A 13,649-nucleotide genomic window follows, 5' to 3' on the forward strand; every position below is an offset into this window, starting at 1 on the left:
GGGCCAGCTTAGTGGTCACATATTCTTTCAGTTTCTGCTGGTCTTGGAAGCTCTGCATCTCTCCATCCATTCTAAATGACAGCCTTGCCAGGTAAAGTATTCTTGGCTGCATGTTCTTCTCATTTAGTACCCTGAATATGTCTTGCCAGGCCTTTCTGGCTTGCCAGGTCTATGTGGATAGGTCTGACATTATTCTGATGTTCCTCCCTCTGTACGTAAGGAATCTCTTCCCCCTAACTGCCCTTAAGATGGTTTCCTTGGTTCTAAGATTTGTGAGTTTTACCATTACATGCTGGGGCATTGGCCTGTTTTCCTGATCTTGGGAGGGGTCCTCTCTGCCTCTAGGACACGAATGTTTCATTCCCCAGATTAGGGAAGTTCTCAGCTACAATTTGCTCAAATATATCTTCTAGTCCTCTCTCTCTCTCCACCCCCTCAGGGATTCCAATAATTCTGACATTGGAATGTTTCATGATGTCACTTATTTCTCTGATTCTATTTTCATGGATTTTGAGTTCTTTTTCCCTGGCCTCCTCTTTTTCCTTCTTGTCTATTAATTGGTCTTCTAGATCACTAATTCGTTCTTCTGCCTCGCTTACCCTAGCTGTTAGATTATCCAGATTAGATTGGATCTCATTGATAGCATTTTTAATTTCTGCCCGTTCAGCTTTCATTTCTGCCCTGAGAGACTCTATGTTGCCATTAATTGATTTCTCCATTCTCGGTATTGTCTTCACAATTGCTAGCCTGAATTCCATCTCTGACATCTTGATTATATTTGTATCCATTTGTAAATCTGTGGCAGAAGCCACAGTCTCTGAGTCTTTCCTACTTTGGGGGTTCCTCCTCCTAGTCATTCTGTTGAGGGGTGGTTGAGGGAATGTACAGAGTCCAAATTATTGACCACAACCCAAGCAAGATGCACCTGTTTTCTTGGGACCTTAGGGTTGCTGGCCTTTTGTTCTCCCAGCCTGTCTTCTGGGGGAGGGGCCTGCTGCACTGTTACTCAGGCAACCATGTTTGGGCAGAGTTGCCCTGACCCCTGTGGAAGGGGATGTGCTCAGTGAAAACCGGTTCTTTGGGGCTTTAGTTATGTGGCGGCTTTCCCTGGTGGCTTTCTGTGTCTCTTCCAAGAGTCAGAGCAGAAGAGATCATTTCCAACCCTCTACCTCAGAGCGGAGAGATCACAGTCTGTTCTTCAGTGATCTCTCCAGGCCACACTATCTCTGTTTCTTTCTGTGTTGCTATAATCTGCAGGGTCCTGGGTTGTGCGCCCCCAGCAGTGCTCCCAGTCCTCGCCTCCAGGTTGGGGCACGTCTCTGCCCTTTGTGCTTCTAAAACCGCCAGCCGCCCCCAGTTCGCATGCGTGGCCCCACCGCTCCATGGCTCGCTCTTAAGACCACATTTATGGCTCTCTTATATCATACTCTTAAATAGTAACACTCAACACTTTTTTAAATAGTAAGGCTCAAAAAAATTATCCAATTAAATATCATGGTAGGGATGGTGCAAGCTGTATCAGGTAGTGTCTGGAATAGGATTGTTCACTTGGACAGTGTTGAGGTGGAACAAGACAAGTTCAGGGTTTAAGGCACTGATATTCAGGGATGGCAGAAATGAAGGTTTGGGTTTGGGAGTGATCTTTCAGCACTTTTGAGTAGCTCTTTCCATTTCCTTAAGCACAGAAGACCAAGACAAAAAAACACAGGGTAAGTGACAGAAAGTAGTGAGGTTCTGTCACCAGTTTAGTTGTCTTCTCTTTGTTGGCATTTTGCTGTGCCCTAGATTTTTGTCATTTTTCTCTAGTGAGACTCATAGAAGATCTATTTGTTATCTCATTGTTTTTGGTACTTCTCTCCCTGCTGAGAATTTGGGTGTGTCATCATGTCTTAAATTTTTTTTTTAAAGATTTTATTTATTTATTTGAGAGAGAGAGAATGAGAGAGAGCACATGAGAGTGGGGAGGGTCGGAGGGAGAAGCAGACTCCCTGCTGAGCAGGGAGCCCTATGTGGGACTCAATCCAGGGACTCCAGGATCATGACCTGAGCCGAAGGCAGTCGTTAACCAACTGAGCCACCCAGGCGCCCCATGTCTTAAATTTTTATGTGTATATTTTTAATTTTAAAAATAGTGGTAAGGGTGGGAGTGGATCTTGAGTTAATTATACAGATTATTTCACTATGTTGTGTATGTCTGATATACATATATATGTATCTATCTACATACACATACATATACACAATATGATACAACATAGTGTAATATAGCCCACAACAATGCACAGAATCTTTCCTGCCCATTAATTTAATTCTTTGATTAACTATCTAGAATTCATCTCACCCACTTATCTATAATATGTAGGAGCACTTAGCTGACAATACAAATCAGTTTATGATATAATCTCTTTAAATAATAGAAGTGATATGGATAATAATAGATCTCATGTATTGAATATTCATTATATGCCAGGCACAATGGCATGCAATCCCAGATATAAAATCCCAGTCGACAAGAACAATGTATTTGAGGTCACCACATCTCCATTATATCATGGTATCTACAAAACAAAAACAAAAACAAAAACAAAATTGAACAAAATGATCAGATTATTGGTTGAATTTGTAGATAATTTCAAGTTTCCCATCTTTAACTTAAATGAAGAATTTTAGAAATATTATTATATCATTAGCTCTCTACAGTGTTTAAAAATATATATAACATTGGATTTTACTTATTAGATATTCAGAACTTTAGTATGACTAGGATGAAGTGTATTCTTGTCATAGAATATTAGGTATTAATAACATTTATTGATTATTAAATATTGATAACACTTTAAAAAAAATGGGGCGCCTGGGTGGCTCAGTCGGTTAAGCGGCTGCCTTTGACTCAGGTCATGATCCCAGGGTCCTGGGATCGAGCCCCGCATCGGGCTCCCTGCTCAGTGGGAAGCGTGGTTCTCCCTCTGCCTGCAGCTCCCCCTGCCTGTACTCTCACTCGCTCTCTCTTGCCTATGCTCTCTCTCTCTAGCAAATAAATAGATAAAATCTTTTAAAAAAAAAGTATTGATAACATTTATTGATTTCTCATTACGTGCCAGACAGTGTTATAATAATTGTGAAGGAATAGATTTTTTAGTCTTCAAGTTAAGTATCCTTATTACCCCAATTTCAGAGGAACAGTCCCCCCAGGGCTAGGTGGCCTGTCAATAAAAATAACATTTTGATTTTGTGCTTATATATTTTATTTTTTTTCAGTGTCTAGCATTTGCTGTTTTATTTTGATAATGTGATGTATGTCAGACTATACTTTTATAAGAAAGTAAAGGAAAACATGTGGGAGAAAATATATTCTCAATAGTATATGACCTCTTTTTTTTTAAGATTTTATTTATTTATTTGAGAGAGAGAGAATGAGAGAGCACATGAGAGGGGGGAGGGTCAGAGGGAGAAGCTGACTCCCCGCCGAGCAGGGAGCCCGATGTGGGACTCGATCCCGGGACTCCAGGATCATGACCTGAGCTGAAGGCAGTCGCTTAACCAACTGAGCCACCCAGGCGCCCAGTATATGACCTCTTTATAAGGATGGTCATTGACTGAAAATCTGCATCAGTGTAACCACCGTTGGGGTGGCTATTCTGGAATAGAAGGATACTCAAGTTCTAGAGATACCTGAAATCGGTTGGTTGCCTCATTTAAGTTTAAGTAACTAGAGCAAAAAAGTTGATCCCAGAAAAATCACAAAATAACCCAAATGTTAGTGTGATCAATTTTATAAAAATAAAATAATTATTATATCTGATCAAAGAATGAAAGAAAGCTTTGTCATGCATGAGATGAAATAAACTTTTTTATGTGATGTTCCAGTAGAAATTGGTTGATCCAGGATATTAACACATGGATCGGCTTATTGAAAACCTCTTCTTCTTCAAATCATTTCCTCGTCTGTACAGCAATTAACCAGGTATGAGAACATTGAGATACCTAGGATTTTGGAGTTTATTTGAATATGCTGATAACTCCAAGCATATCTATGTCTATTCTTAGCTTCAACATAAATTATTAATTAATGATCACAGCATCCTAGAGAGTTGGGATCAAAATATTATTCTCCCTCTGTAGCTTGCTGTGGGCACAGACCAGATAAGTGCCTTATCAGAGATAGCTGGCAAGCCAGGGGCAGAGAGGGAATTAGATTGTCAAACTCTGGATGCTTCATCACAGGTTTAGTCGAGGGATTCTCAACAACTCCTGTGCAGACCCTGTGGCAACTGAGGAAACAGAGATGAAGCTGAGAATCAGTGCTATCTGGTTTGCTTGCGGCTCTCACTGTGAATTTTGTGTGTTTTGGGAAGAGTTAAGAACCCAGGAGCTTATAAACTAACTTTCAGGTAATAATACAAACAATCCATTTTTTTCAAGTTCATATATTTCTTTGAGCTGGCAGCCTCAACTCCCTAGTTCAATGCCAAGGGCCAGTACTGTGCTGAACTTTACTGGGAAAATCTTCATCATTCTAGAAAACAGCTAAAGAAAATAAAATGATGTTTTTCTTTTCAGTTAAACCTGTAACTCTGTTTACTATAGAAAAGTGCAATGCTGACTGAAAAAAGTCTATGATTCTGCTATATATTCTTACAAAACTCAGCTGTATTAGGTGTATAAGAGGTATCAATCAGCTAAGTGAAATTCTGCAAAACTGGGAAGACAGAGTAGTATGATAAGAGGAAAGACTGGAGGCTAACTTACAGTTCCAAAATATTTATGGCTTTATACTGAAAACAAAAATAATGACTGATTAGGTCAACATATTGAAAACTCAGCTTCTGGAGTTTCACAGTTTTGAGAGAAAGTTATTAAAACATAAATTGCCTGGCATTTTCTTGACATAGGCAAAATAACAAATTTGATTTATGAAGATTGTCATTTGCAATAAAGCAGACCAGAACATAGTCATTTTACCTAATAAGGAATATGATGTTATAAATTCTTATCACAACTCCAAATGTTACCCAAAGATACAGGAAGAAGCTTGCAAAACCACAAGGAAGACACTAGATCTAACCTACTATAAATTCACCCCAAAGGAAGAAAGTGAGAGGTGATTAAAAATACAATTCATTTTTCATTTATTAGACAAAATACAGAAAATTTTGAGGAAAAGGAAAACTTATATATCTTAAGCCAGAGTAAGCATTTTGTTATATTTTGTTCAGTATTTTTCTCTTTGCATACATTATTAAAACAAAATCTTTCTGCACATCCGTTTTGTAATTGTTACTTCATTTATTAATATATGGCAATGATTTTTCACTATTTTTCTAATGTATGGTTTAAAAAACCTATATCTTAGTTCATCATTTATGGTACTATAATTCATTTAACTTTTGATTAATCCTTTAGTCTTTTGATTAATCTGAGAATTTGATGTTTAACTTTTTCATATTCAAAAGTAAAAATAACATATATTTCAATTTCATATCTGATAATATATTTATCTTCACATATAAAAATATTTTATGTATTGATATATTGGTTTATAAGCTTTACCACCTAGAACTCTACAGATATTGACCCATTACTTCCTGGGATTTGATATGGAGAAGTTTGAGTTCAGTCTGATTTTTTTTTTTCCTTTGAAGGCAAACTTTTCTGTCTAGTCAAGAACTATATTTATGGGGGCACTTGGGTGGCTCAGTTGGTTGGGTGTCTGCCTTTGGCTCAGGTCGTGATCTCAGGGTCCTGGGATCGAGCCCCACATCAGGCTCCCTGCTCAGTGGAGAGTCTCCTTCTCCCTCTCTTTCTGACGCTCCTCCCCACTTGTTCTCTCTCTCTCTCTGTCTCAAATAAATTTTTAAAAAAATATTAAAAAAGGAACTACATTTATGTTATTTTCTTCACCCTTGAAATTATGAATTTCAACAGAATCACTTGAGGTTTTTGTCCTTATTAATGTTGCCTGTTAATCACTGAGACTTTTTCATCTGTAAATGCAAGGCTTTCTTTTGTTTAGGAGTACATCGTCTATTATAACTCAGATTTATTGTTGTAGTTAAAATGGTTCCTTTTTCAAGAACACAAATTATGTTGCACATCATTTTTCCATCAACTGCATCTACTTTTTCTTCTCTCATGATTTTAATCTCTGTTCATTTTTCATATCTTGGAGGCAGCTGTTCAAATTTGTTCTACACATTACTATTCAATTTTCAACAGTGCCGGCTTTGTTCTTTAGTGAATCTAATATTGAGTGATTCTAATCTCATGAAGATATTAATTTTGCCATCTTGCTTTTAATTTCTTTCCTTTTCATTTCAACTTACCTCCTTGCCAAATTCCTTTTCATGCCAGTATGCTGTCTTATCCTCTCATCTCTGCTGTTATTTCAAAGGTTTATCCTTTGGATTTCATTGTGAATAGGTGACAGTGTTTCTAAAATTTTATTTCTTGTGGTATCCTTTAAAGGAATCCATTCATGAAGCTATGTTTTTTTGTGTTACAGAAAAATTTCCTAATCTCCATATTGTCTTGGCATTTTTAATTCATTCCTTGAATAGGAGGAAGTCAATCCAGCTTAGTTTTGTCTAGTAAGCAATGATGCTATGTCAATTAGAATTGCTTTAGTCTGAAGTAAGGGAAAGAACCACAGTGGCTTAACTGGATGGAGTCTTTTATTCTCACATGACCAGATGTCTAGAGCTAGGAAGTCCAGAACCAACACAGTGGATCAAGGAAGTGGCTGAGAACCAAGGCTTTTCTAGCCACTGAACCTCCAAACCAATGTCACTAACTCGTATGATTGTGAAGGGGTTGGATCAAATCTAGGCATAATTTTATATATATATATATATATATATATATATATATATATATATATATACACACACACACACACACATTCATATAATATATAGTTGTATATATAATATACCTGTGTGTATATATATATGTACACATATAGATCATATATATCTATTATATATATAATTTTAAAATACGTAATGGGTATATAATATGTATTATATTTAATAGGTATATATACATACACACACACACATACATATGTATTTATAATGGGTAGCTTGAAGAGGAAAAGGACAAAAAGAAAAAGGTTGGTGTCCAATTTTTTTTTAACTTGAAAAATATATTTGTGAAAGCTCCACTCAGGACATTTCTGTTTCTGTTTCATTGCTTAGAACTGTGTCAATGTGTCACATGGTCACCAATGGTTGCAATAGAGTTGAAGGATAGAAGTATTTTTACCTGGTGCAAACCATCATTTTTTAAACAAAGGATAAAGACGAATATTCACAGGTGCAAAGGCCTTTGCTGTCTTGAATTACTGGTCAATGCAGGGCTGTCTCTGGCTACATGAGAAAACAGGTCCCAGTGAAGACAAGCAATCTCAGGACATCTTTTCTAAAACAGAGGACATTGCCTAGGATGGTGATTTTCCCCCCCTATTATCTTTTATTTCCAAATTATCTTTCTTTAAATTTTTTTTATTAGTTTCAGCCTAGGATGGTGATTCTTATTGCAGCATCTTAAGTTTTATTACTAGGAGAAATCATTTCCAGATTTTGCAAGCAGGATGTTAGTTTTTGGTTGGTATGAGTTTTTTCTTCATAGATGTTTTAGTGAGAAGATAGAAGTGACTCAAGAATTTAATTTATTCAGAAATGATCATAGGAAAGACACAAAATGTAGTATGACATGGCAGTCCTTGATTACATTGGTGGTTTCTGAAGTGAAAAAAAATCCATGGGTAGATTTGAAAGTAATATTAGTTAATTACCTTCTGTTGTGGTAAGTACTAAGATATATACAAAGGTGAAATCTATTGATGCTGCCTTTTTTTTTTATTATCAAGTAGAATAAGTGAGATAAGAATGTAAATAATTCTAAGCTAAAACCTCTTTGAGGGCATTGCATATGGTTTGGTCAAGTTTTTTCTTCTAAATGTGTTTAATGCCTCATTGATAGAAGTAAATATTCACTAAAAACTTCCTAAATTAGCAATATAAAATCAAATGCTATAGATAAATTCAATTATAAAGATCCATATGCTGTGCTCTGGGGCAGAGAGGGGAAACAGATCTCAGACCGGGTAATTTGTGGATATTGTGGCTTTTAGCTAGGCCCTATGAGGTAAGTAGGACTTGGTTAGAGATGGGAAGATGCTGAATGAGAGGGAAACAGAGGAGAGAAGACTAGCATGATCAGGTACGGTTTTCACTGAAGGAAGCAAGGAAAGGAGAAAGGAGGAAGATCTCATCTGCATCACAGGGGTTCTTTACCTGGTCTTTAATCTTTGGACAATATGAAGCTTTTGAAGTTCTGAGAGAAGGTATCAGGGATATGTGGGTTGAAATGGAGAAGGAGACACTGGAGACAGGAAAATTAATCTGGATCTTCTGCCTGGTCTCCCTGACTCCAATAGTGAGGATTTAAATAAGATGGTAAGATTGTATTAAGAAACTTTAAGTGTTCAGAATTGGGAAAATTTTAATCCTCATTACAAAACAGTCTCTTCATTTTCTAGCCATGGCTTGCTTTCATTCATTCATGTATTTATTTATGTTTATGTAAAATAATGTAATAAGCGCTATGAACAGCAAACCCAAACTAAACAGATGGTCTTCCCCAACCACCTAGTACCCCTACTTCTTCCCAATTGATTTCTGTGGTAAGCATTTCTTTATTTCCTTTTTTATGTGGTTTTATTGCATTTATATGTATCTCTTAAAAAGCATGGTTTTTTAATTAATTTATTTTATTTTTATTTTGATGTAGTGATCCACGATTCATTGTTTTCGTATAACACCCAGAAGCATGGTTTTTTTAAAGGTGTTTTTAACTTTCTAGAAAGATATTATGTATGTATTATTTGGGGCCTGATGTCTCTCATTTAATATTATTTTGCTAAGACCCTTGGCATACTTTAAAATGCTACTTCCTTTTGCATTTTTAATTATTTTTCTTTTAGTTGTTGATGAACTTGATAATGACCCAATAGTATTTAAATTAAATGAATTAATTTGCCCAGTTTATTTTTATATTACTTTATTTTTTACTTTTATTTATTTGAAATTTTTAAATTTAAATTCAATTAATTAATATATAATGTATTATTAGTTTCAGAGGTGGTCAGTGATTCATCAGTCTTACATAATACCCAGTGTTAATTATATCATATGCCCTCCTTAATATCCATCACCCAATTACCCCATCTCCCCCACCCCTTTCCCCCCACAACCCTCAGTTTCTTAAGATTAAGAGGCTTTTATGGTTTGTCTCCCTCTCTTATTTCATTTTGTTTTATTGTTTCCTCTCTTCCCCTATGATCTTCTGTTTTGTTTCTTAAATACCACATATGAGTGAGATCATATGATAATTGTCTTTCTCTGATTAACTTATTTCTCTTAGCACAGTACTCTCTAGTTCTATCCATGTCATTGCAAATGGCAAGATTTCATTTTTTTGATGGCTGAGTAGTATTCCCTTGTATATATATATACCACATCTTCTTTATCCATTCATCTGTTGATGGACATCTGGGCTCTTTCCATAGTTTGGCTATTGTGGACATTGCTGCTATAAACATTGGGGTGCAGGTGCCCCTTCAGATCAATACATTTGTATCTTTGGGGTAAATACACAATAGTGAATTGCTGAGTCCTCAACTTTTTGAGGAACCTCCATACTGTTTTCCAGAGTGAGTGCACCAGCTTGCATTCCCACCAGTGTAACAGGGTTCCTTTTTTTCCCCTACATCCTCGCCAACATCCGTCATTTCCTGACTTGTTAATTTTAGCCATTCTGACTGGTGTGAGGTGGTATCTCATTGTGGTTTTGATTTGTTATTCCCTGATGGCAAGTGATGTTGAGCATTTTTTCACGTGTCTGTTGGCCATTTGTATGTCTTCTTTGGAGAAATGTCTGTTCATGTCTTCTGCCCATTTCTTGATTGGATTCTTTGTTCTTTGGGTATTGAGTTTGACAAGTTTTTTATAGATTTTGGATACTAGCCCTTTATCTGATAAGACATTTTAATTTGCCCAGTTTAGCTTGTTGTCACTGGGACAAATTCATGAGAAGCCTGGATCCAAACTTAGTTTCACTTGCCATAGCCATGAAATAGTTAAATCTGTTAAATTCAATCTTAATATAATTGAAATGTCTTTGCTACCACCCAGTAAATATCAGTTATAAAATATGAACGTAGCTTTTTTGGCTATGCACAGTAGGACATTTCCTCAGATGCACCATAGTGAGATAATTTCAGCAAAATATCATAAATTTCATGAATATGTAGTTATCAACCCCCTAATCAGAATATTCATTAAATATGTGCTAAAGTAGTAAATACTGGATGTGCCAGTTACAAATGCATATAAAAATGATAACTCTGGGTGTTGCTTAATCTCTTAGATCAAGCAAAGCTGAGTACAGGAATTTTGTCATATTTGACTATTCATACGTTTTATTTTTTTTTGATACCACTCTAGGAGAAAGGTCCTGAACTAGATGGATATTTTTTAGTTGTTCTCCATCTCTAGCAAAAATTTGGGACCTGATTAATCAAAATGCAATTGCCTAATTTCACAAGAAGTATATAATCTGACATGCATTTTTCCAACATTAAATCACATCATGAGGATATTTTTCCAGACATTTGTATCTTTCCTGGACCGTGGCTTTCCTTGCTGCTTGACAATCTTACAGGATTAGGGGGACTGGCTTATGCCAGTTTGCCCGGGCTTTCCATTTTTAACACTGAAAGTCTTGCATCCCAGTAGGGGCCATGCCTGTAAATGTTTTGTCAGGCATCTAGAATCTTGTATAATTAGGCCATGTCATGTATCAGTAATACACTCTCGTCTAGTGATGAATTTCAGAAATATTAGATTCTCATTTACATTTTAATATAACATTTGTACTATTTCAAATTTATAATTTGTAGTATGTACAAAAACCCCTAAAATATAAATATTTAAAACCCATCTTTTAAAACTAATTTGAATTATAGAATATTTATAAAGCCATTTTATTTAAGTGTATATAGTAATCTGAACTAGAAAGACTTTCTCATTATGCTTTAATGAAGAAATGAGAATGATTTGTGGCTAGCATTTCAGTTGTTTGTATGCATTGCATGAGAATAATTTGTTTTAGCAATACTGAGATTGAAAGAGCTTCCTGTTTTAATTTTCTTTCTCTAAAAGGGCTTAGAAAAACTTATTCTCTTTGAGAGGGAATAGAGTGTAGTACTTTCAAGTACTGAAATCAAAAGTTGTGAGTACAAAGCCTGGCTCTTCCACATACTAACTATGTGATCTTGGGCAAGTTGCATAAGTTCATGAAAACATAATTTCTTGATCTTAGCACGGTATGATAATTAGTACCATTCAGGCTCTCTCCCCTCTGCTCTTTGGTGACTGCCCTCTCCTTCTCCTCCCCTATGGGGCCGCACCAGCATGGGTCCCTGGCCCTGCCGGTTGCTCACGGCCCTCCTTCTGCTTCTCTCCTTTGTTGACACTACACACTGCCACACCTACCAAATGCACCTACCCTGAGGTGCTGGGTACCTGGGCCTTCCAGGTGGGCCACCTTGGTTCCCAACATGGCATCAACTGACGACCACCAGAAAAAAATGTAGTGGTGCACCTTGAGAAGCTGGACACAGCATATGATAATTTTGTCAATACTGACCATTTCACCATCATTTACAGTCAAGGCTTTGAGATTGTGTGAATGGCTACAAGTGGTTTGCCTTTTTTAAGGGTAAAGAAGAGGACAGATGGCAAGGCAACTGGTTACTGCCACGAAACCATGGCTGGATGGGTGCCTGATTGCTGGGCAGGAACTTAATTACATTTCACTGGAACTAAGGTGGGAACGACCTCTCAGAATGTGAACGTGAGCACGGCACACCTTGAGAGTCTTCAGGAAAACTATTCTAATGGGCTCTACAAATACAACCATGACTTTGTGAAAGTGATCAATGACATTCAGAAGTCTTGGACTGCAACCACATACATGGAATATGAGACTCTTAACCCTGACAGAGATTATTAGGAGAGGTATTGCCACAGCCAGAGAATCCTAAGGCCCAAACCTGCAGCACTCAACTGCTGACATACATGAAATGATTTTACATTTGCCAGCATCTGGGGACTGGAGAAATGACTGTGGTACCAATTTTGTTACTTCTGTTCAAAACCAAACATTTTGTGGAAGCTGCTACACATTTGCTTCTAGGGATATGCTGGAAGCAAGAAACCATATAATAACCAACAGTACTCAGACCCCAATCGTGAGTCTTCAGGAGGTTGTCTCTTGCAGCCAGTATGCTCAAGGCTGTGAAGGTGACTTCCCGTACCTCACTGCAAGAAAATATGCCCAAGATTTTGGGCTGGTGGAAGAGGTGTGCTTTCCCTACATAGGCACCGATTCTCCACACAAACCAAAGGAAGACTGCTTCCATTACTACACCTCTGAGTAGCACTATGTGGGAGGCTTCTCTGGGGGCTGCAATGAAGCCCTGAGGAAGCTTGAGCTGGCCCATTATGGGCCTGTGGCAGTTGCTTTTGAAGTCTATAATGACTTCCTCTACTACCACAAGGTGATCTACTACCACACTGGTTTGAGAGACCCCTTCAATGCCTTTGAGTTGATTAATCATGCTGTTTGGTTGGTGGACTCTGGTTGGTGACTCAGGCTCTGGGATGGATTACTGGATTGTTAGAATCATCTGGGGCACTAGCTGGGGTGAAGATGGTTACTTCCAGATCCACAGAAGAACTGATGAGTGTGCAACTGAAAGCATAACAATGGCGGCCACACCATTTCCTAAATTGTAGGGTATATGTCCCAGCATTTCATATTGACCACTATCAGTCATGAAAGGAGATTGATTTATTCACAGACTGGAGACTTTTATAGCAGCAATTTCAAAATATTACACACAGATTCCTATGAAGATTTTTGCCTTTAAAATGAAAACTGCCTTTGATTTGAATATACCTTCCTATTGACCAATGGCCTATTTATAGCTATGCAGTAACAAAATACAGGATTTTGTTATTCATTTGTAATCTAAACATGCTGTATTTTTAAAAGTCTGTGTGAGAACACAGACTTTTTAAATTGTAAAAGTCACAAGAATGGCAATGATTATTAGATTTTTAAAAAGTTTTTTATAGGAAATAATTAGTACCATTTAAATAGTTTGTTATAAAGACTAAATGAAATAATGTAAGGTGGTCATGATAGTGCCTGATACTTTGACGTTGTCAATATTTTGGCTGTAAGTAGCTATAAGGTAAGTTGAGCCTAGATTTGTGCTACAGCAAGATCTGCTCTACTTATTTTTTTTTTTTTCTGTAACGGGAATCAAGATTTTAAAAAAGATTTCAAAATTAAAATTAAAGATTTTAATTTTTGGTGTATATGTCTGTGTGTGTGTGTATTTGATGGCCACATCATTGGGGGACTCTAAAACATAATGATAAAGGAATTCTAATCTCTCTGACCAAGTGCCCTTTTTAAAAAAAAAAAATTATTTGACAGAGCACATGTGTGCTGGGGGGAGGGGGAGGGGCAGAGGGAGAGAATCTCAAGCAGACTCCCTGCTGAGCACGAGCCTG

General features: G+C 37.0%; 1 pseudogene; it reads left to right on the forward strand.

The window, feature by feature from the left end:
• The first annotated feature begins 11,477 nt into the window (after positions 1-11,477).
• Positions 11,478-12,863, forward strand: LOC110584224 (annotated as a pseudogene).
• Positions 12,864-13,649: the final 786 nt, after the last annotated feature.

The sequence above is a fragment of the Neomonachus schauinslandi genome, chromosome 2 (genome assembly GCF_002201575.2).
Source record: "Neomonachus schauinslandi chromosome 2, ASM220157v2, whole genome shotgun sequence".
NCBI classification, from domain to species: Eukaryota; Metazoa; Chordata; class Mammalia; order Carnivora; family Phocidae; genus Neomonachus; species Neomonachus schauinslandi.